The sequence below is a fragment of the Enhydra lutris genome, unplaced genomic scaffold (assembly GCF_002288905.1).
Source record: "Enhydra lutris kenyoni isolate GAN:26980312 unplaced genomic scaffold, ASM228890v2 scaffoldscaffold29, whole genome shotgun sequence".
NCBI lineage: Eukaryota > Metazoa > Chordata > Mammalia > Carnivora > Mustelidae > Enhydra > Enhydra lutris.
Window position 1 is genome coordinate 13,530,880 of NW_019154113.1, and position 23,920 is coordinate 13,554,799.

The 23,920-nt window shown below is 41.5% G+C and overlaps 1 protein-coding gene across 5 annotated transcripts in view; it reads left to right on the plus strand.

The window, feature by feature from the left end:
* The first annotated feature begins 1,007 nt into the window (after positions 1-1,007).
* Positions 1,008-23,920, plus strand: part of LOC111152612 (A-kinase anchoring protein 13) — a 320,098-nt gene continuing 297,185 nt past the window's right edge. For 4 of the 5 annotated variants that reach the window (XM_022511139.1, XM_022511141.1, XM_022511142.1 and 1 more), the window contains exon 1: positions 1,009-1,193. The gene's annotated coding sequence lies outside the window, so the exon portion shown is untranslated. Of the gene's footprint in view, positions 1,194-23,920 lie in introns of all 5 variants that reach the window. The other variant, XM_022511140.1, reaches the window with a different exon arrangement.

Below are 23,920 nucleotides of genomic sequence, written 5' to 3' on the forward strand. Positions count from 1 at the left end.
CCCAGCTGGATGAATTTTCATATATTTTATAACTTTGTTATCCACCATCTAGATCAAAATACAGAACACTTCAGCACCCCTCCTGCTCCTTCTCAGCCAATAAGCCTTCTACTCCTAGGTAACCACTGTTTTGACTTCAATCACTATCATTTTGCACGTTCTTCAACTGAATATAAAGTGTCATTTTTTACTTAATATTTTTCTTTAATTAGATTCATTTTTAAATAGCTTTCTATTTGATCTAAGAGATAACATCAATGAAATAATGGTCTGTTGTGACAGGCATTTTTCCTCCTAGCACACAGTGAAATACACACTGAAACACACACACAGACACACGCGTATCAAAATGAAGAAGTTTCATTGACCCAGTGGACCACTTTTCGTTTCTCAGAAGCCACCAGATGATTTCTGAGGTCCTTTGAAACTGGTAGATTGTGATCGAGTAGCCACAAGTTCACGGAATGCCCTGTCAAAATCTTGATGCCGCCAGAGAGCCATCCTGCATCCAGTGATACATCCACCTAAAACACTTGTTGGATACCTAACAATGACTCACAGAAGACTAAACCCCACTTTCCGATTGCAAGTGGAAGTAGAAGAGTAAATCATTTCAGTACGTGTGTGATAACTGCTACAGTCAGGTAAGCATCGGCATACAGAGGCAGGGCGGTTTCCGGAGACAGGGCGGAGAGGAGAGGGTGGGTGGGCACTTTCCTGCGAAACCTCCGCCCGCCACCCCACTCCGATCACTTTGCCGCGGCACAGCCGCGGCAGGCAACCTCAGCCTTCCTTAGCAACCTGAACGCACCCGCCCAGATGCCTTCCTATTGGCCTCCCGGAACGTGATGGGCAGCTCTGCAGTGCAATCCCAGCTCGCGGCCCCTGTCTCCGCGCTTACTCACGGGAGGGCTTGTAGGCGTTACCGCCCTCCCCAGGTGCCCCGCCCGTGCCCTAGCGGCTTGTGGCGCATGCGCGGCGGGTTGGGCTGCGTGCAGGGCTAGCGCGGAGCCGGAGCAGCCGCGGTGAAGCTTCTGGGCTCAGCTGAGACCGCCGTGCCCGCTCGTTGCCTCGGCCGCCGCTGCCTCAAGCCGTCGCCGCCGCCGGGTGAGCGGCTGCCTATTGTCCTTCTCGGTGGCGACGGTGCGGAGCTGCTCCGGCTGGGCCCGCGGGGGAGTCCCGGGCGCAGCACGGTGAGAGCGCAACTTAGTTGGCAGAGTTGGGGGAAGTTCTGTGATTTGGGGAGGGGTCGCGGGCGAGGCGCGCGGGCCCCTCCTCCTGCGGCCGCTCCTGGGGGCCGCTACCGGGACCAGCGCCGGGAGGGGGGCGGGGCCGCGGGGCGAGGAGGGGCGGGTGGGGATGAAGGGGCGGCGGTGGGGGGCGCCCCCCGGCCCCCTCCTCCCGCCGCGTCGCCCCCTCGCTCATTGTCTGCTCCGCAGCCGCGGCGCGCCTCCCAGCTCCCGCCGCCCGGCTTCGGGATCGCCGCCGCTCCCGGCGCTGGGGGCGCGGCCGCAGTCGCGGTCGCGGCCGCTGGGGGCCCCTCGGGCGAAGACGACTCCCCCGGCGCCGGGAGCCGCGGCCCCTTCGAGGGTCCCTCCTGTTGCCGGGCTCCGCGAACAAGTGCTCGGGACGCGAGGGAGCGTCTCCCCCGGGCCGACGCGGACGGTAAACATTCCGGGCCGCGCCCGCCTTCGGGGGGCGCCTTCCGCGCCCGTCTCGGGCCGCGCGGGTCGGGGCCACGCCGCCGGAGGGGACCCGCGCTGGGACTGTGCAGCGGGTTCAGCTCTCCACCGAGTTCAAGTGCAGCCATACTTTGAGGCCAAACAAAACATTAACAAAACTTTTTTTTTTTTTTTTGGCTTACTTATACTATTTTTTTTTTCAAAGTCGACCAATATGAGAAGTTTAAAAGAAAATGGGGAAAACCCTCAATTTTTCTTCCCCACGAGATAGGATAGACGGTTTTTTTTTACTTTTGGGTTTTTTTGTTATTTGGGAATACGTAGTTTTTAACAGCAAAATGATTTCATCAGTTTAAGTTTTTAAGTGTTACTGTGAACTGAGGAATTCACAATGAAAGTTGGATTGAGCAATATTTTGGTGTTCGTTCTCAGTTTTTACACTCCTGGGTGAAGTTATTTTTGGAGTTTATTGCCTCAGGCATATACAACTAAAGGAAAAAGTGTGCTTTTTTTTTTTTTTTTTTTCTTATTCCAATACACCCCCTTCTGTTTTCTGAAGAAGCATCTTACTCTCTTTTTCTAAGCCGTTGGATTGCCCAGGTCAGAACAAACGACTGCGTGCAGTTTTTGAAAGATGATTTTTTGCAAGTTGGTAAAGACGTTATGATCAGCTGAGATGAATTCCTGTTCTAGTTCTTGTATTGCTCGGTCTTGGGAGATTTTCAGGCTGCATGAGACACAAGCCTTGTCAGGTTTGGGGTTCGATTCTAGTGAATTTGATTCACTTGGCTTATGATGTGAGAATAATTTGGCTTATGATGTTGAAGACTCCCAAGTGAAACTAGCTTAAGTGTCAAGTTGGTAGTGGAACAGAATGACCCGAAGGTGTTAATACCTGTTTTCATATCCCATTGCCCTCTCTTAAATTAAAAAGAAAAATTTGAGAAATACTCTGTGTGTCAGTTTGATTGATTTCTCATTTGAAATGAGTAAGGCGGGGAAGTGTTCCTGGGTTTTGCTGGTTGGGTTGGCCTTATTTTGCTTTGAAAAACCAACTTTCTTCACCTGATGAGGCTAAAGAAAAATGTCTTTATGGCATAAGCATTGTACTTTTAAACTACAACAACAATGTCACTTTTAGGAGTCACGGTTCTTGCCCTTACAGCTTTTCTTCCTGGTTGTGCAGTTGGGTATGCCTGTGTGGGATGATTGTGTGGCTGAAGGTTGGCAGAGGTTGGAAGGGCTGTCCGGGAGGGACTTAATGTAAACAAATAGAACTGACAACAAAGCCTGACAAGTAGGCCAGTTGCTTTCCTTCTCTGAGCTGTGATACCATGTTATACATACTGTTTTAGGATTTCTCACACACTTCATTTATCTGCCTGACTGATGGTAACTGTATACGTAGTATAAATGGACTCCTCCTCTAGTCTCTTAACTCTTTGAGGGCCGTGATGGGCCTTATTTCTTAGTTTTGTCCCCTCTTTGCCAGGAAGGACTCTTAACGCAGGGTAGGTGTTACACGTTTGAAATTGGTGACGTGTTTTGTACTAAGCAGTGATAGTGCTTGCAGAACCACTGACTCTGGGAACTTGTCCAGAATGACAGTTCATGTGCAGGTCTGTGATGAAATTTAGTTCACTTTAAAAGGATTTCAAACCTTTCTTTGTTAATTACTCCTTGAAAAGAAGTGAAGTTTAAATAGAGCTCTGTGAGTTTTCACAATGTGGTTCTCATTTAATTTTCTCCGTTTTCTGGTGAAATGATTAAGACTGCTGGACACATCATTTCATATCTCTGTCTTTTCTTCTATTGTGAAGTGGGGAGGTAGCCCAGTTTTGAAGAATACACATTTTTTGAAGCCGGGTACATTTGAGTTCTGATCCCCACACTTCCTTGACTAGTTGGGAGCCACGGAGCTTCTGTGTCCTTCCAAAAGGTGGAGTACCATACTTTGCAGGGTTCTTTAGAATAACTGAAACCATGTGAGGTACTTAATAGTGTGCCAGACATTAAGTAGGCGCCTTTTACCTGTAGCTGTAGCGATAATAATTTTGATAACTTTTTATATGATTTAAAGCGGTTTTAAAAGTCTGATGCTTCTGAGTTTAGTGGTTTAGCTATTTTTTTCATAAAGAAGGAATCCTTTTGAGAATTGAGTGTCTTCAATTGAATGAATTTTTTTCTTTTCTTAAAAAACATTCAGTTGACCTGAATGTTAATAGAAACTGTTATCTTCTCATTGACTTTAACAGGTGTTTGAGTGGAATTTGCAGAGTAGCTTGGTAGGGTATGACTGTGCATTTATAGTGTTTAGGAAATGGTGAGAGATGGATTGTTTTCAACACTTGCAATAGGATATCCAAGTTATTTAGTCAGTTCCAGTTTTTGTACTTTATTTTACTTCAGTCTTGAAAAATAATTGATGGGGATTATGACTACATTTTTCAAATTCGTTTAAGATAGACCTGGACTGGGGGTTAATTCAGTGTTAGCACAGTTCAGTCATGTTAGCAAATTGCTCACTTCCCCTTCAAGCTAACACCTTTGAAGGTGCCTCCATTTGCGGAAGGAAGCAGTGATTTGAATCTGTTATACCAACTCAGTTTATACTGTTTGCAGTACCAAACCTGTAATCAGGACATTTCTGTATATTGAATCTCATGTTTCCATTAGTCTTCTTATAAAATGAGAGTACAAAGTTAGACATGGAGGGTAATAGTAAACCTTTAAAAATTTTATTGATCAGACTCACAGATGGAAGAAAAAACATACCTGACAAAGCTAGATGAATAAATTTGGACTTTTTGATAATCCTTTCTTTTAAAGTTAATGCTTATGTGCACTTGAATAGACTCGGTTATTACTGATGGGGACAGGGTCCATTTGGAAGCAGTGCTCCTGAGTCATTGTCAGCTTGTCTTACCACTGTAAATGAGGAGAAGGGGGAAGATGTTAGTGGAAGGAATTTCATTTCCTTCATATGTCCTCCCATTTATGATCTTGAAGTCCACCTATGGGTTGATTGTTGCATAATAAACAGAAGATGAACAGATAACCCATTTTGTTAGCCCGTCCTGGGAGGATAGACTACCTGCTCTTGCGATACTGTGATTGTATGAATATTTATGTGGAAAAATGGTGTGATTTCCCTTTTTTACCTCTTCAGAGCTCTGTTCAGAGCCTGGCGAAGGTGGATATCAGTATGTTTCTGTGATGTGGGTATTGGGGTGGGAAAAAGGAAGAACTGTGAGGAATTAACCATTTATGTCACTCTGTAGGCTCTTCTTTTGGAAACCATGCTTTTGAATTTTCACTTCTGATAGTATCATAAACCCATATTTTGCCATAGCCCCACCATCTAAAACGGCCAGTTATTCCTGAATGGTTAGATATTAAGTAGGTATGTCGCATGGTAATTGATTTCTCTTTTAGACAACTAAAGATGTCAAGTTAGGGAAAAGCACGTAGGAGTTATGTAAAAGAATTTCATAGAACCCAAGATGATTCTCTGATGGTGATCTCTACTAAAAACAGGTGGTATGGAGCCACATGTCTGACTTCACAACCAGACTTTAACATTTATTGACTGTGTGTCCTTGAGCAAGCCACTTAATCTGTCTCAAACATAAGATCCTTGTAAACTAAAAACAAATTTAATATTAATCATCTCTTAATACTTACTACTGTTATGAAAAACAAATAAGGTAAAATACCATACCAGTGCTATGCCATTTTGTAAATTTGTTGGTTGACTGCTGGTTTGGATAAAATTCAAATCCTGGTTGAAAAGAGGAAAACATCCAATTATGTCGGTTTTTTTCTTTCTTTCTTTCTTTCTTTTTTTTAATAAAAGATAATTAAAATATGCTATAATTATTGTCATTCTCCTTGCTTGGGAAAATTGATATGTTTTACCTTGGCTCTTCTCCGTTTTCCTTTTATAACATATTTGTCATGGAGTACTTTTCTAAACTCTAAAGAAATTTCAGTTCACAGTGCTTGCTGTTAGACCCAAGTTACTGTGAAATCACAGGAACTGACGGTGGATGCCCGTTCTTGAAGTCAGGTTAAACCACAATAAACAGCAAACAAAGAATGTCAGAATATTTTGAGAGTACAAAAGAAGCTAGTTTAGTTGTCTGGTGTTTACTGACTCATTTTCAAAAATAATTTTTTTTAATAGGTTTACTCAGCTCGGGAGTGTGCCTTGTCTGTGCCAGGTGTTATGCTTTGTGTCTTACCTACACTTCTTATTTAATTTTGGGGAAAAAACCAAAACAAAACGAGGCAGAGATTACTAAGCTGTTCAAGTATGGGGAAGCAGCCCCCAAAGTGATTTTACAGTGATCACATAGGTCTTAAACTAAAATTTGAACTCGGATAATTCTGGCTCCAAAGGCAAGGCTTTTCACAATATTGATGCTATCACCTGGAAAGAGTACATTTTTAAAATAAATCCAGTTTATTGAAATACTATTTATATGATAAAATGTACCCATTTTAAGTATATTGCATTTGATGAGTTTTGTCAGGTGTATCCATGTAGATAACAGCAAAATCAAGGTACAGAGCATTTCCATTATTCCAGAAAAATTCCCTTGCAACTCTGGCCAGTTCCTCCCCTCAACCCTCACTGCATTGCCTGCCTCACCAGAGGCAACCACTAGTCTGCTTTCTGTAGTTTTGTCTACATGAGGGGTCCTCAAACTATAGCCCTCAGGCCAAATCTGGCCTACTGCCTCATTTTGTAAATAAAGTTTTATTGGGACATCGCAGTGCTCATTTGTCTGTGGCTGATTTGGTGCTGCAGCGACAGTAGAGTAGTTGCCCACAAAGCCACACATTATTTACTGTCTGGCCTTTTATAGAAGACGCTTGCTGATCTTTGTGTTTTACATAACCAAGTGCAATGGTTACATCTAAGAAAAGTAGCAACAGTATTCAGTGCATATTCAACTTTTCCCATTTGTCTTGCAAATCTTTTTTTATAGTTGGTTTAAAAATTTTTTAACCAGGGCAAAATAAGGATTTACTCAGTACATTGTTGTCTCTTTAGTCTTTATTTTCTCATTTTAATGTATAATTTATACTCAGTAAAAATTAGTAGCATTCTGTGAGTTTTGACAGATACGTTCACATAAGCACTATTTCAATGAAGATATGTATGGAATGGTTCCTTTATCTTCCAAACCAAATTCTTCTAAACTCCTCTGTAGTCAGTCAACCCATTTTTGACTCTCAGACCCAGACACTATTGATCTGTTTTCTTTCTCCATGGTTTTTTGCCTTTTGAAAATGTCATGCAAATGGAGTCATACATAATATAGGCTGGTTTTTTCTTTCCCCCCATTTGCCTGGTGGCGAGTGATGTTAAGCATCCTTTCATGTGATTATTTGCCATTCTTTGGTAATGTGTCTGTTCAGATCTTTTACCCATGAAAATATTGAATTGTTTGCTTTAGTATTGACTTTTGAAAGTTCTTCTGAGAGAGCATGAGAGCAGGGCTTGGGGGGTGAGGGAAGGGAGGGGCAGAGTGAGAGAGGGTCTTAAGCAGACTCACACTGAGTGCAGAGCCCCATGCAGGGCTTGATCTCACCACCCTGAGATCACCACCTGAGCCAAAAGCAAGAGTTGAATGCTTAACTGACTGCGTCATCAGGCTCCCTGGGAGTTCTGTATATATATTCTAGAATTAGATACATGGTTATTGTTCGCAAACACTTTCTCCTAGTCTGTGGCTTATCATTTTATTCTCTTAATGTCTTATGAAGAGCAGTTCTTACTTACGATAATGATGAAGTTCTTTTTCTTTTATGATCATGTTTTTGGTGTAATATCTGAGAAATCTTTGCCTGTCCTAAACAAAAAGACTTTCCCTGTACTTTCTCCCAGGGGTTTTATACTTTAAAATTTTACATTTAGGTTTATGATTCGCTTTGAGTTAATTTTTCTAAATGGTTCAAGGTATGGATTGAGATATATTTTTTTTGCTTTTAGATAAGCAGTAGTTCCAGCAACTTTTTTTTTTTTTTTTAAAGGATTTTATTGTTTGAGAGAGCATGTGTGCGAGTGGAGGAAGGGTCAGAGGGAGAGGAATGAGAGACTCTCAAGCAGACTTCCTCCCACTGAGTACGAAGCCCCATACGGGACTCCATCTCATGACCCTGAGATCATGACCTGAGCTGAAATCAAGTGTTGGATGCTTAACCGACAGCCAGCCAGGTGCCCCAGCCCCGGTGTTTGGAAAGACTTTCTCCATTGTATTACCTTTGTTGAAAGTCAGTTGGTCATATATACCCTTGGGTCTATTTCTGGCTTCTGTGTTCTGTTACACTGATCTGAGTCATTTCACCATTACCACACTGTTGATTACTGTAGGTTATAGTAAGTCTTGAAATCAGGTCATGTGGTTTCTGTAGTTGTGTTACTTTTTCAGAAATGTTTTTGAGTGTTCTAGTTGCTTTGCCTTCCCAGGTACATTTTAGAATGAGCTTGTTGATCTCTGTAATCTTGCAGGGATTTTTGATTGGCATTGCATTGAATCTGTAAATTGGGAGAAGTGACGTATTGAGCCATGAATATGGTATATCCCGGGACTGTTTTTTGATATTTTCATTTGTGTTTTTCAGTAACTGGGTCTTGCATATGTTTTATAAGATTCATATACGTATCATGTTTTCTGGTGCTGTTGTAAATGATGCTTCTAAAATTTCAATTTCTAGTTGTTCATTGCTAGTATATAGAAATGGGATTGAATTTCACATGCCAACCTTGTATCTTATGACCTTGCTAGGCTCAGTTTTAGTTCTAGAAGCCTTTTTGTAGACTCTTTGAGATCTTCTGCATAGATAATAGTGTCATCAGCAAACATAGGTAGTTTGATTGCTTCCTTTTCAGTTTGTATGTTTTTTATTTCTTGCTTTATTGAACTGGCTAGGACCCCCAGTATGATGCTGAGTAGGAGTTTTAAAAGTGGACATCCTTTCCTCATGTTGGGGAGCAGAAAACATTCAGTGTTTCACCATAAATCTGTTATAGGCATACTCTAGAGAGAATGTGGGTTCAGTTCCAGACCACTGAAATAAAGTGTGTATCACAGTAAAGCAAGTCAAATTAATTTTTTAGTTTGCTTTTTTTTTTAAAAGATTTTATTTATCAGAGAGAGAGAGCATGCGCACAAGCAGGGGAAGTGGCGGGCAGAGGGAGAAGGCTCCCTGCTGAACAAGGAACCCGGCGTGGGACTCAGTCCCAGTACCCTGGGATCACGACCCTAAGCTGAAGGCAGACGCCCAAATGAGCCACCCAGGCGTCCCAATTTTTTGGTTTTCTATTACATGTGAAAGCTATGTTTATACTGTAGTCTATTAAGTGTTTAAAAGCATTCTGTTTTTAAAAAAGTACATACCCTAATTAGAAATACTTGATTGCTAAAAAATATTGACCATAATCTGAGTTTTCAGTGATTTGTAATCACCAATCACATACAGTCATGACAAATATAATCACAATGCACAAGTTTGAAATATTACTGCAAGATTTACGAAAATGTGACACAGACACAAAGTGAAGCAAATGCTGTTGGAAAAGTCGCTCTGAGAGACTTGGCTCGATGCACGGTGGCCACAAACCTTCAGTTTGTAAACAATGCAGTATCTGTGAAGTGCGATAAAACAACGTATGCCTGTATTTATAGTTTGTTTTTGTATGTGTCCTTTATCAAGTTGACGTTCTTTCCTGTTTCTAGTTTGTGGAGACTTTTTATCATAAATGGATATTGAATGTTGCCAAAGGCTTTCTCTGCATCTTTTGGGACGATCATTTATTTTTTTCTTCTTTATCCTGTTGATGTCTGATTTTGGAACTTTGAACTAGCCTTGTATTCTTGTGATGATCCTGGGTTGGTCATGATGTTTTCTTCATATCTTGTTGGATTCAATTTGCTACTGAATCTTTTTTATTTCTTCCATTTGTCTCCTATTTAGGTTCATTAAAAAATTCTTGATTATATATATAATACTCAGCAGTTGTTAAGGTTTCTGTTAATCCCATCATATTTGTTTCTGTGGCCTGATTTTATTTTGGATCAAGTTTTCTTCTTTTTATATCTAGTAATTTCTTCTTGGATTCTGGACATGGTGAATTTTAAGTTTTGATTGCCGGATTTTGCTCTTTTAAAGCAGGATTTCTCAACCTTGATATTACTGACATTTTGGGCCAGGCGATTCTCTGTTTGGGGGCTGTCCTGTGCTTTGTAGGGTGTTTAGCCTAATTAGAAACTAGATGCCAATTGCAATAACTAAAATTGTCTCCAGACACACTGAGAGTCACCTGGCAGGGAGTAGAAATCATCCCTAATATGAGAGGCACTGCTTTAAAGAGGGTTGGATTTTGTTTTTGCAGGTTAAGTGATTTGCATGATACTTTTTAGGCTCATTCCTGAACTTTGTAGGATTGGTCTAGTGGAGCTTTACTCTAAGGCTTTTTTCACTCCCCTAATTAATCATGAAGCCTCCAGTTTCCATTGAAAAATTGGATGTTCTCCACCCTGACTGGTCAGAATAGGAGTGTCTGCCAGTCCTGTGCCGACTCTAGGATTATTTAGCTTATGGTTCTTGGGCCATTCTTTGCCTGCGGCCATAGATTTTTCAGTATGCTCGTATAGGTTACTGTTCAGACTCAAGGAGGCTTCTTTGTGCTGAATTTTGAGATTCCTTCACCTTCCCAAACTCTTAAGTCTTCTCAGCTTGACAAGATTGCTAGGCTTTGCTCAGAATCGTCCTCATTGCACCACGCTCCAGCGCGCTGCAGGCTGAGAAAGCTGGTTGTGGGGCTCGGCTCATGTCTCCCCTTCTGTTAGGAATTGCAGTCCTTTGCTCCTGTTGTCCAGTGTCTAAAAGATGTTGCCTTATATATTTTGTCTGTTTTTCTAGTTGTTGGAGGGGGGTTGGCAGGGTAAGTCTGGATCTAGTTACTCCATCATGGTTGGAAACTGAAGTCTCTTTGAAGACTGTATTGGTGGTGCTGAAAGTCTTGTTACAGGATTCTTCAAATATTGGAGGGTATAAATATCAAAGAAACATTTCTTAAATGTCTGCTGTCTGTAGCTCAGCCCTTATTTGGTGGGGAATACAGAAAAGTAGATATCTTCCAGGTAAGGAGGGGCATACGTAGTGCATACGTAAGATTAATCACAGATGGGAAAAGCTCTAGTGATGAACAGAAAGAGAAAAATCATTGTGGCCTGATATTTTCAAACAAATGCATTCTTTGACATTCTTGTTCTTTAGAATTCAGCTTTATGGCACTCAGTTATTGGAAGAGGACTGGTTCTTTCAGATGGCATTTGGCATTTGCTGTGTGGCTTCACGGAGCTCAGTTTTCTCTTTTGTAAAATGGGCATGTAACATCCTTGTCTGGTTTGTTAATTTAGCCAGCACATTTGGGTGCCTTCTGTATGTAAGGTCCTGTTCCAGGTGCTGGGGATTCAGTGAAAATAAGAGACGGCTGTTGCCACCAAGGAGCTGACATTCTAGTAAGGGAAAAAGAAGGTAAACAAGTGATGGGGGCGCCGGGGTGGCTCAGTGGGTGAAGCGTCTGCCTTCGGCTCAGTTCATGACCCCGGGGTCCTGAGATCGAGCCCCTCGTTGGGCTCCTTACTTGGCTGGGAGTGTTCCTCTCCCCTCCTCCCGGCTCATGCTCTGTCTTGCTATCTCTGTTGCTATCTCTGCCTCCCTCTCAAATAAATACAATCTTTAAAAAAAAGATAAACAAATGAACAGGTTTTTGGATGTCTGGGGTGGATGATTTTAGGAAGAATGTCAAGAGTATTAGCAGAAATCGGCGTGGTCAAATGACCTTCTGGAGGAGGTGAGATTTGAGTAGAGACCTGAGTAAAGTAAAGGGAGCGAGCCACCTGGAGATGCCTGGATGTTCCAGGCAGAAGGAACGTCAGGGGCGAAGAGCTTCAGGTGGGAGCAAGCACAGGAGGTTGGTGGGGCTGGAATGAGGCGAGGAAGGGGAACCGAGGGAGATAATCTATAGGAGGCATAGGGCGCTTCACATAGGCTTTTAAGGTTGACAAGAAGCCACTGAAAGGTTTGAGGAAGGAATAACAAGAGCTGATTTTGGTTTTTAAAAGTTTCACTGTGGGGGTGCCTAGGTGGCTCAGTGGGTTAAAGCCTCTGCCTTCGGCTCAGATCATGATCCCAGAGTCCTGGGATCGAGCCCCACATCAGGCTCTCTGCTCACCAGGGAGCCTGCTTCCCCTTCTCTCTCTCTGCCTGCCCCTCTGCCTACTTGTGATCTCTGTCTGTCAAATACATAAATAAAATCGTTAAAAAAAAAAGTTTCACTGTGCATGTAAGGAACAGGAGTGGAAACAGCGACCAAGAATTTTGCAGTAGTTCACTCTGGAGAAAGAAGATGGTAGCTTGGGTTAGGGCAGCAGCGGTGAAAGTGGCGAGGAGTGGTTGGAATCAGTGCACATTGTGAAGTGAGAACTGATAGGATTCTTTATGGATTGAAAAAGGGTTTTGAAGGGAAGAAACCAATCCAGAATGGTTCCCAGGTGTTTTCCTTGAACAACTGGGTGAACGGTGCTATGGTTTCCTGAGGGGTTGCGGGTGAGGATGTGAGTGAGTTAGTTGGGAGGAGGAAATTGTTATTTCTCTTTCTCCGATGTGCCAAGTTTTAGATCTGTGATATTTTAAATGAAGGTGTCAGTAAGTAATTGGGTATGCAAATCTGGAGTTTGGGAATGAAGTTTGCACTGGATATAAGAATTAAAGAACCATAGATAGAAAAGGGGGGGTGGTTATTGTGAGAATTAGGGATATGTAAACCTCTGGCACATGGCAGGGTCACATGGCATGGTAGCTAGTAATAGTCATGACCGTGGTAACCAGTAACAACTGGGTATATCTATATCACCAATAAATGAAGGAAGAAGGTAGTGATCTAAACAGTACCTCGCCTATTAAATCCAAGTGAGTTAGGACTATAAACACGGTGAAAACTGTTCTCTGAGCATGAGAAAAATATTATTAGTGAAATCTGTTGTACCGTTTCGATCTCTGAGTACAGCTGTGATTTTTAATGTGATGCAGGGGTGTCATTTGTATATTTGTCATATACATAATAACAGGAGTCTGGAAGGAAGGGATTGCAGATTGTTTAGTTGTGTTCAAGGAGATGATAGGCTATTTCTTACCTTCTAAGTGTTTTGCAAATTATATATTTTTCTTTAGTCTTTTTTTTTTTTTTTTTTTTTAAGTAAATGCTACCCGCCCCATGTGGGGCTGGAATGCACAGCCCTGAGGTCAAGAGTCGCACACACCACTGACTGAGCCAGCCAGGCACCCTAATCTTATTTTTAGTAAAGGGAGTTAGTGTTTTTGGAGCGTCCTCAGTTGATGAGCTTCTGGGTAGATGAATTTCATTTGTTTGCGGTTGCTAAACAGTGCTTCTTCCCATAGCTTGGTCTTTGACTGTGGTCTTTTGTCTTAAAAATTTGAGCCCTTGATCACAGGAGGCCATCAGGTAACAGAGTAGTTGGTGGTTTTGATATGGGTCCGTAACAGCTCCTGGGAAATTGTTAGCACATGTTCTCCCCACCTGGCTAGATGGGGCACAGTTTTGTTCAAAGGGGACATTATTATTCAGCACTTGAAATTTGCTGCATAGATCCCTTGAGATAAATTGAACCGAGCATGATATATTTTTTTAAAAATCTGAATTGCGCTGTCAACATTAACTTAATTTTTTAGAAGTATTCCTTTTCTTAGGTGATAATGCTAAAGGGATAGCTGTGTCGGGCTTTTTGCAGATTTGATATTTTCTTAATTCGTCAATCAGTTCTAAAAACACTCATTGTCATTTGAATGGTATCTGTAAATAAACCCACGGTACCTGGTCTTGCCAGTTGAGTTCTGCTTTGTTCAAAGTAGGTGTGTTTCTGGAGTGGGAGAAGGTAGGCCCAGTGTGGCATTGCATGGAAATAATTTCTATTACCTTTTACAAGCTGGAAGAAAATGGTTTTTTTGCCCCTCGGGCACTTTGTACATAGCTTGGCTGGGCGAAGAATACAAAGGATCTCTGGGCATGACCTTGCAGTTTGGGAATTATTTAGGGAAAAATGTGGCAACAGAAGTTGAGAACTGGAGTTCTAATTGTTCATTTGGTCACATGAGGCCTTTGGGGCCTGGCCGAGGTGCTTTCTCTGTTGGGGGATTAAGGATCTATATGGGTCAGTGGACAGGAATGACCAAAGCTTTTGCCTCGGCCTTCCTGCTAAAATGGTGGTGTATGTGTGCCTGGTGCAGGGGATAGTGTGTTTTTAAAAGACTAATGCAGTCTAGAAAGATCTTTCGAGGCAGGCTGGTTCCCAAGAAGTGTTTTCTAAAAAAGTGAAGTCACTAAAAGAAAGACAAAACTTTTATATACTACCTATGTATTGTGTGTTCCTTTATATGCTTAATTCCTTACAAGAACCCCATAAGGTAGGTATTAAATTCCCTCCCCCTGAACCTTTTTTGATGAAAAAATGGGGGTTCAGAGATATTACTTTGCCCTTTTCAGGTCAGTGAACTATAATTTTTGTCCAATACTTTGTGACTATAAACATACTTTAGTTTTATTATATATGCCATAAGTCATTTTTTAAAAAAAATTCTGATATAATTATATCCAGAATAACCAGCTGAAGATTCCAGCTTGTTCATGTTGTAAATAGAAAATCATTGTGGTCTGCTCTTAGAATTTTCCTAGAATTTTAAAAAACATGCTGAGCTTCCATATTTGTGCCTTGAAAGTAGCAGAAACTTAACCAGTATTTTACTTTGCATGCAGGAGTTTTGTGGATCAACATTAATAATTAACATTTATACACTCGTTCATGTCTTCAAAGTGTTTTACAAACAGTTAATTAGTTTATGTTTAATCTATATTGGAAGTTGGAAAACCAGTTTTTTAGGTTCATTTCAGCAGTACAGAAGTGTTCAGGGTGGGTGATAAGGAGTAAGTCTTCAGTGAGAAAAATGCAGGTATTTTACTGCATAGTCTATGAAACATCTTTCCTCAATCCCCTCGCTCTGTGCCCACATCAGCTTCTCTTAAGTGTGCTTCCTGGGTGTCCGTCCTCTGCTTACTGCAAAGGAATGGAATTATGTGAACTGAAAGAGGGTCCAGGGTGGTCAGGGAAAGACCTGGGTGACTCAGTGAACTGTGCTGCACATTTCTTTTCTGTAGTCCTTTAAATGCGAATTGTCCTTACTTAATTCCTGCGGGGGCTTTGAGGGACGGGAAGGGATTGGCCCAGAGACTCTGGCAGATGAACAGAGTCGTTATCCGTGCTAATTTCTGGGAAAAGTTCTTTTCTTTTTCACTCCTGGCTCAGGAGATAATAACCCTGTAACTGAATACTTGCTGGTTTCTTTGCTGCCACTTGTCACTTGATTCCATCTCCTCTCCCCTCCACCCCCAATAAAATGGCTTTTCCTTGGCACGGTTGTGTAGTGGGGAAAAGACTTGGAAGGAGCCGAGACCCAGTTCGGCTGCATCTCTGTCACATAACGAGCTGGGCCACCTTAAGCAGGGCTACTGCTTTCTTCTGCCCCTGAGCTCTTCTGTTCGCTGAAACAGTGTGTTAACCTTTCGTTGAGTGCTGCGAGGGTGCGGAGGGGCATGTGAAACTCAGGCTCTCGGATATGGGGGGGCCAGAGGATAATTTAACATCAGTGAGGGTTCTTCAAAGTTGCAGTGACTTCTTCCTTCCTACTTCGGTTGAAATAATTAAATTATTTTCTTGCTATTGTTGTCAGCCACACTACTGCACTTTAGATATCTCTTTTCCTAATACAGAGCAATAAATAGAACCATTTGATAAATATTTTGTCTGGGTGATTTCCTAAGGCAGGATGTGCAAGTTCCCTTTCATCGCTGTGTAATGGCCCAGCCGTTCAGAGGCACCTCTTCATGAATCTTTGTCTCGATGACCTTGTCAGGGAAACCTTAGTATGGAATGGTAGAAAAGAGAAGAATTCTGAGAGCTTGGATGTGTATTTGATTAAATTTTTATCATCAGTGGGAATCTGTTCTTTTAAAGAGGCCAACAGATAGGAATGGCCTTGAATTTTTCCCTCTGCGAAATAGTGTTGTTTTCACGTCTTTCTCTTTTTCCCTTTCCTTTCCTTCTGGAAAATCTGAAAACCTAAAGGTACGGTAAATTGGCTTTTGAACGTTTTTGTAACATTGGATATACCCAGGTTTAAACTTCAACCTTTTCCACCGAGATTTCTGGTAACTTGGAACGTTGTACAGCTGGACCTTGAATAATGCTAGATGTGTGCTTTGAATAAATGGGACTGACTTAAATACTTAGAGCCACTCTTATTTTCAAGGATGGCTACAGGTGATATTTTTTTTTACGTTTCGAATAAGGAGCCCTTTGTTTTTGTTTTTGAGAATTTATTTATTTATTTCACAGAGAGAGACCGTAAGCAGGGGGAGCGCCGACAAAGGGAGAGGGAGAAGCTGGCTTGCTGCTGAGCAGGGAGCCAGACTTGGGGCTCAATCCCTGGGCCCTGGGATCATGACCTGAGTTGAAGGCAGACACCTAACTGAGATGCCCAGGCGCCCTCTGAGACCTTTGTTTTTTTGGCCCGGATAAGTTATGTATATAAGTTAGAAAAGATGGACATTTTCTGGAAACATGTAGTTGGTTAGAGCAATATCGTAAAGGACAGAAATAAATGTTTTGTTTTCTTTTTTTCTAAAACACTGTGCCAGCAACCTGGACAAATGATTGTTTTTCCTGTTCATATTAAGTATCTTGGGTTCTTCTGTTTCCTGTCACCTCTTTAATGTCTCTCTTTCTTTCTTTCTTTCTTTCTTTTTTTTAAATTAGAGAGGGAGGGGCAGCGGGATAGGGAGAGAGAAAGATCCCAAGCAGGCTCCTCTCCCAGCTTGGAGCCCAACATTGCGGCTTGATCTCGCAACCCCAAGATCCTAACCTGAGCCTAAATCAAGAGTCAGATGCTTAACCGACTGAGCCACTCAGGTGCCCCACCTCTTTAACTTTTCCATTCTATCTTTGCCCGCTGTACATTTTCTCCCTTCTAGTGAATTCAGTAGGATTCCTTTGTCGCACTGTGCCCTGACTAGGTGGGGATAAGGTAGTAACCTAATGTCTCTATTTCCTCTAGACTGTAATCTCCTGGAGAGCAGATTTTGTCTTTGCTCGTCACTGTATCCCCAGCACCTGGCACTGTGCATGGCGTATCAGAGTTAGTTCTGTGCCGGTCATATTTGGATGGGTGGATGAACTTGTGACAAAACTGTAGATATTAATAATATATGCATATTATTGAACTGTTAATAGAATCTGCCCTGTTGAGAATAGACAGATTTTAGATTTCTCTTCCTGGTATCATTTGTACTTTGGTTCTGGTGAGTTAAATCATCCTTTTTCGGGAAGGGAAGCACCATGTTAAATGGAAGATTGGCCAGTGTTGACCAAGACTGCTGGTAAGATTTGTACAACTCTTGCCTGGTTTTGTGCTTGGTCAGTGTGGGTCTCTGTCACTTTATATTTTAATCTGTTTAGCAGCTCAGCAGTAGCATGAGACTGTAGGTGGGGTTTGTCTGCCTAATGTTTTTTTTTGTCTGCCTTAATTTTAAAAAATGTTATATAATAATTTTTTAAAACATACTCAACAAACCCCTCAAATAGAACAGTAGAATTGACCCTGTGTGCCCATTATGCCAGATTCTAGAGAATTTGCAAGATTTTGCTATTCTCTTCATATATCATTTTTATGCTAAAATTTCACAGAAATAGAATCCATATAAGGTAAAATTTACCCCGCCTCACTTGAATATGCTTATTCTAGTTGTCTTGAAAGTCACCACAAAACTATCATTTTCTTAATGAGATTCTTAAATAGTGTTTGCACTCCAGTGTGCAATAATGGAAACCAGGAGACGCCGCTAAATCGTGGCGTGGTACGTTTCAAGGATGCGGAACCAAAACCTTAACTCACAGCAAATGAATGCTGAGTAGCCTTTTCGCCTTTCAACAGAAATCATTGTAGAAATAGGACCATAAACCTTCTATTAAACACTGTTGTATGAAATTCGAGTTTTCTGTCAGATCAGACATGGGAAAGTAAGCAAAGCTGCATAAATGACTGATCTGGGCAGTTTTTTGAGTTCTTCTCCCTAATGGTAAAGCTTTTTTTCTTTTTCCTCCTCAGATGATTGTTTCTCTCTTAATACAGTACAAGAATGTTATGACTTATATGAAATTATTTCTGGTTTCATGTCAGTAGTTTTTTTCACTTCCCTGCACAGAACTTAGTGGTTTGATTTCCTCTTGATGATCTGCTTTTTTTCTTAAAATGCATTCCCATTTGTTTTGATTTTTGTGAAGAAAATACTTTTAAAATTGAATACCTTCATGAATCTTATACTTCCTTAATAATCCATTTGGTCACATATATAGAAATCCTGTTGATTTTTCTTGTGCTTCCCAATTCAGGTCATCTTAAAAGTTTTCATTTGGGGGCGCCTGGGTGGCTCAGTCAGTTAAGTGTCTGCCTTTGGCTCAGGTCATGATCCCAGGTTCCTGGGATGGAGGCCTGCATTGGGCTCTGTGCTCGGTAGAGAGTCTGCTTCTCCCTCTTCCTTTGCTGTTCTTCCTCCTTGTGCTCTCTCTGTGTCAAACAAACAAACAAATAAAATCTTTAAAAAAAAAGATTTGATTTGAAGCCCGAGAAGTACTGATTAATTAATACATTGTATGTATCATGTCCTAAGCTCACAGGTTCTAAAGTACTATTTGGGCTGCTTTGCCAGAAGTGTTTGTGGCAGTCTAAAGATGACCACTTTATGGGAATGCAAGCTGGTGCAGCCACTCTGGAAAACAGCATGGCGGCTCCTCAAAAAGTTGAAAATAGAGCTACCCTACGACGCAGCAATTGCACTACTGGGCATTTACCCTAAAGATAGAAATGTAGTGGTCTGAAGGGGCATGTGCACCCGAATGTTTATAGCAGCAATGTCCACAATAGCCAAACTATGGAAAGAACCTAGATGTCCATCAACAGATAAATGGATAAAGAAGATGTGGTACACACACACACACGCATACACACACACATACAATGGAATGCTATGCAGCCATCAAAAGAAATGAAATCTTGCCATTTGCAACGACGTGGAGACACCTATCATATGATCTCCCTGATATGAGGAAGTGGAGATGCAACATGGGGGGTTTGGGGAGTAGGAAAAGAATAAATGAAACAAGATGGGATCAGGAGGGAGACAAACCATAAGAGACTCTTAATCTCACGAAACAAACTGAGGGTTGCCAGGCGGCCAGTAGGGAGAGGGTGGTGGGGTTATGGTCATTGGGGAGGGTATGTGCTATGGTGAGTGCTGTGAAGTGTGTAAACTTGGCGATTCACAGACCTGTACCTCTGGGGTTAATAATACATTATATGTTAATTTAAAAAAAAAAGGTTAGATAATAGAAAAAAAAATCATATTTCATGATAAATTTGGGACAAACGGAGTAGTCTATGTTGTTCTGTTGTATATTAGAAAACTGCTTTCATAATATGTGTAAACAAATAAAAAAATAAAGATCACCACTTTAATAATTAGCCTGCTAGGATGTGTGCCTGGAAAGAGAGAACTTTCATTCCTGAGTCTAAATAAAAATAATGGACCCAAATATGAAAGGAAATTCGGAGAAAAAATTATACCTGTTTTCTCCCTTCAGCTTTCATACCTGTTGAAACCTACAGAGACAAGTTCACTAATATAATAGCTGTCATTTATTAGAAGCCTCTTTTGAACTAGGTGCCTTAATGTTTACCAGTTCTCACCTCTGCAGGGTGTTTTATGATTTTGCCAGAGGAGGAAATTGACATTCAAGGAGGTTAATTAATTTTAGCTGTACTTCATTCAGTAAACACTGAATGAGGGTGTGCTATGTGTCAGGCATACTTTTAGGTGCCAGGGATCCAGGGATGAACAAAAATAAGGTACAGTCGCTGCCCTTAAAGCGGTCATGATTTCGTTTCTTGATTAATATGTGATAACAGCAATTATTATGATAATTGCCATCATTTATGACTGCTGTGCCAGGCTTAGTACCGTGTGCTCTATATATCCTTCTTTCTTTTTAATCCCCACAACCTTCCGAGGTGGGGTCTGTTACTACTGGGTCTCATGAAGGCGGAGTGCTCAGGGTCACACAGTTGGTGTGTGGCACAGTTGGGACTTGAGCATGGGTCCCTTATTCTAGGGCACAAGTCCTTTCAACATGTGTCCAGAACATTTCTAGCACGGCTTGAGATGAGTAATTATGTGAAAGGGATGTTCATTGTGAGCTGTGTTTTTGGCAGAACTTTATGTAACTTTGACCTAGCCACTAGATTTTTATTTTTATGGTTAACTTTCTACTATATTATCTCTTATTCTAGAAGTCCTCATGTTTTCATGACTCATGAAGGACATTTTTTGTCTTAGTTTTATTAAGAATGGTGATGTACAGTCCCTCTAGAAACTTGGGAATTAGACATAAACAGAATAATCTACACCTCTGAATAAATGACACTACTTAGCAAATTTTTTGGTACAATTTCATGTTTTTCTTTTCAGACTTGAAAATTTGTAGAGGTTGTGTGTTTGTGTGTGTGTGTGTGTGTGTGTCTACATTTATGTATATACCATTTGTGATCATAGTCTATATAGTCTTGAGTACAAGCAGATTAGAAAGCATACTTCGTCACTGTACCTTTACATGGTATCACGTAACGCACATAGTTATTTTAATGGCTATCTGTAGTATATCATTGTGTGGATTTAGATTTACCCTCAGTTGAACAGTTGTCTTGCTTTTCTTTCTTCTCCCTCACTTCCTCTGTCCCTTATTCTCTCCTTCCCTGCCTCCTCCCCACTCTTATAATCATTGCTGTGATAAACAACCACGTATGTACATCTTTGTATCCTTGTTTATCTCTTGCAGAAACGGAATTGCTAGGGCAGAGGCTGTACATTTCATTGGCTTTTAATAGATGTCATCAGGTTGTCTACCGAAGGCTTATATCATTGACCAGTATGAGTATCTGTTTACCATTTCTTCCTAACCTTTAGAAAGAAAGTTTTAAAAAACCCAGCATTTAAAAGGAAGTTTTAAAGAAATTTTTTTTTTAAGATTTTTATTTAAGACAGATAGAAATCACAAGTAGGCAGAGAGGCAGGCAGAGAAAGAGGAGGAAGCAGGCTCCCCGCTGAGCAGAGAGCCCGATGCTGGGCTCCATCCCGATGCTGGGCTCCATCCCGATGCTGGGCTCGATCCCAGGACCCTGGGATCATGACCAGAGCCAAAGGCAGAGGCTTTAACCCACTGAGCCACCCAGGCGCCCCAAAAGGAAGTTTTAAATGCCATAATAGAATTACTCGTAGAATTATTGGATTACTGGCAACCAATTATAAATAGAAGAACTCTGAAAGAATAGAAAGAAACTCATGAAACATAGTCACTACTCTCAAGCACTGAGAGTTAATCTAAGATCAGTTCTCAAGATTAAAAGGCATATGAAGGGAACTTTCCAATAAAAAGAGAGTCTCTGGTTTCATGTTCTTTTGGGTACTCTTTGTCAGTCCAAATAAACTCCAACAAGGTGACAGGGAAGAGTTTAGAATAAGATTTATAGAGATGTTAGGGTGTAAGGTCCCTTTCTATTCAGAATGCTCTGTGAGAGATTATCTTTGTCCGTTCTGTTGCACATCCAAATGCATATTAGAAGCTTTTAACAGTAATGTTACTTGGGGTGCCTGTCTGGCTCAGCCAGTAGAGCATGTGACTCTTGATCTTGGGGTTGTGAGTTTGAGCCCCATGTTGGGTATAGAGGTTACTTAATATAAAATCTTGGGGCACCTGGGTGGCTCAGTCATCTAAGTATCTGTCTTGGTTTCAGCTCAGGTCATGATCTCGGGGTCCTGAGGTTGAGCCCCGCATCTGGCTCCACACTCAGCAGGGAGTCTGAGACTCTCTCCCTCTTCTCCCCCCACCACTCACTCTCTTTCTTTCACTCCTGCTCTCTCAAATCAATCTTTAAAAAAAATCTTTAAAAAAAAAATAAAATTGATGTGCATCTGATTTAGTTATAAAGATGCATTAGCCACATACGTTACCCAAATCACAGGTGAGTATTGACATTCTGCTGTAAATAACCAAGAAAATAAGCAAATTAAACAATGGACTGTGCTCTTGACTTGTTAATAGAGTCAAACATTTTTCTTTGAGATAAAGATGAGTTCATTGGCCCCAGCTCTGATAGCAGTGATTTTTCAAGCAGATAACACTTGCCAAGATTTTCTGTGCAATGGGTAGAAAGAGTCTGTTGCCTGACAAGTTCTACGTCACATAGGTTCCTAAGCTGATCTCCTGGCACAGTTAATGCTTCTCTCGGGCATTCTTCGGTATATTATCTCGCTGATCTTTAGTCTGTTCCCAGTTGCAGAGAAAGAGCTGGTTAATTTAGTAGATAAATCATAGTACTAGAAGTAAAAGAGCGTTCCATAATAATATTGTCCTTGAACATGTAGGTGGTTATTCCGTTGTGGGAGGACTTCTGTGGTCATCGTGGAACAGTCCAGTTTGGACAAGGCATACCTGATTGTTGAACAGTTCGCATTTCATTGATCTATCTGGGTGTTGTTTTGGCTTAGAAGGACCCTTTTTTGAGGACATCTCTCTGCCAACCTGAATTCCCAAAGGGCTTCTGTTTTGGAAATCTTTTGGACTTAGGTGAGCTTTTTTGTTTCCCCCGTGACCTCCACATTATTTAGACTGACTCTCACAAACGTGCCATCCTTCTTTCTCACTGTTTCTTCCCTCTGGTCTCCTGAAATATTACCTGTTTACCAAAGAAGCTAGTTATTTTTATCCCAGCATTCACTTGATAAACTGCTCTTTTGGAGATACATCAAATAGGGTGAAACATTGAGCAGGTCAGGCAAGCAGTAGGATCTCGGCACCACACATTTCAGAGGATTCTCCCTTTGAGTCTCATTATTTTTCTTTACTGTCCCACAGATCTGCTGGGCACAAACATAATGGGCTTGGTAAATCATGCTAGGAATGAAATGTTTTCAGTGCCATTGTTCCGGACTCCTGACAACACTAATGGAGAGCAAAGTGATAAGAGAATGAGTAATGTGAGAGTAATAAGAGAGTACTAAGAAAGTAAGGATGCCAGGTTAAAACTTGGAGATTGAAACTCACAGACTGTTAAAAATATGTTAAAAATAAGGGTAAATTCTGATGCAAAGCATTCAGTATTAAGAAGAGCTTGACTCTTAGTGGACAAACACTGGACTAGGGTTCTGTAGTTGTTTTTGTTTTTTTTTTTAAATTTTTTTATTTATTTGACAGACAGAGATCACAAGTAGGCAGAGAGGCAGACAGAGAGAGAGGGAAGCAGGCTCCGCGCTGAGCAGAGAGCCTGATGTGGGGCTCGATCCAGGACCCTTGGGATCCCAGGATCCCAGGATCCCAGAGGCTTTAACCCACTGAGCCACCCAGGTGCCCCAGGGTTCTGTAGTTTGAATTCTAGACTTAGGTTGCTGCTAACAACCTTGGACGAGTCACTTAGACACCCTCACCTCCCATTTCTGCCATGAAAAGTGGAAGTATCCATTTTTGTTTGTTTGGGGAAGTTTTTTCCTTAAAAGTGTTCTTAAGCTGTGGGGCTCCTTAGAATTGCGGAGGGGAGCCAGATGGACTCGGAGAGGGCATGGGCAGGAGACCCAGCTGTCGCCCCAGTGTAGCTACACTCTCGTATGTTACTTGTGTGGGTTTCCTGTAATGTTTCCCTTGAAGAAAGCCCCATGGCCAAAAATCAATTTGAAAACATCTAGACCAAAAACATCTTGAAAATGGCTTTTGATGCTAAGATTTGGTGTCTGTGAATACCCACTCATTGTCTTTGTTCTTGGTGTAATTCTCTCAGGGCAGGGAAATATTGGCTCAGTTGGTGAGTTAGTATGTAGTACAATGGATAATTGTGGCGTTTGACTGCTTGGCTCTGCCCTGATGTCTACTGTTCATGAGGTATTTCGCAACTGAACAGTAATTAAAGCCCTTTTTGCTGCTCCTAATTTGGGAATCCTCATAAGAAGGTAGAGAAAAACCATATTCCCTACTTATCAAACATATTCA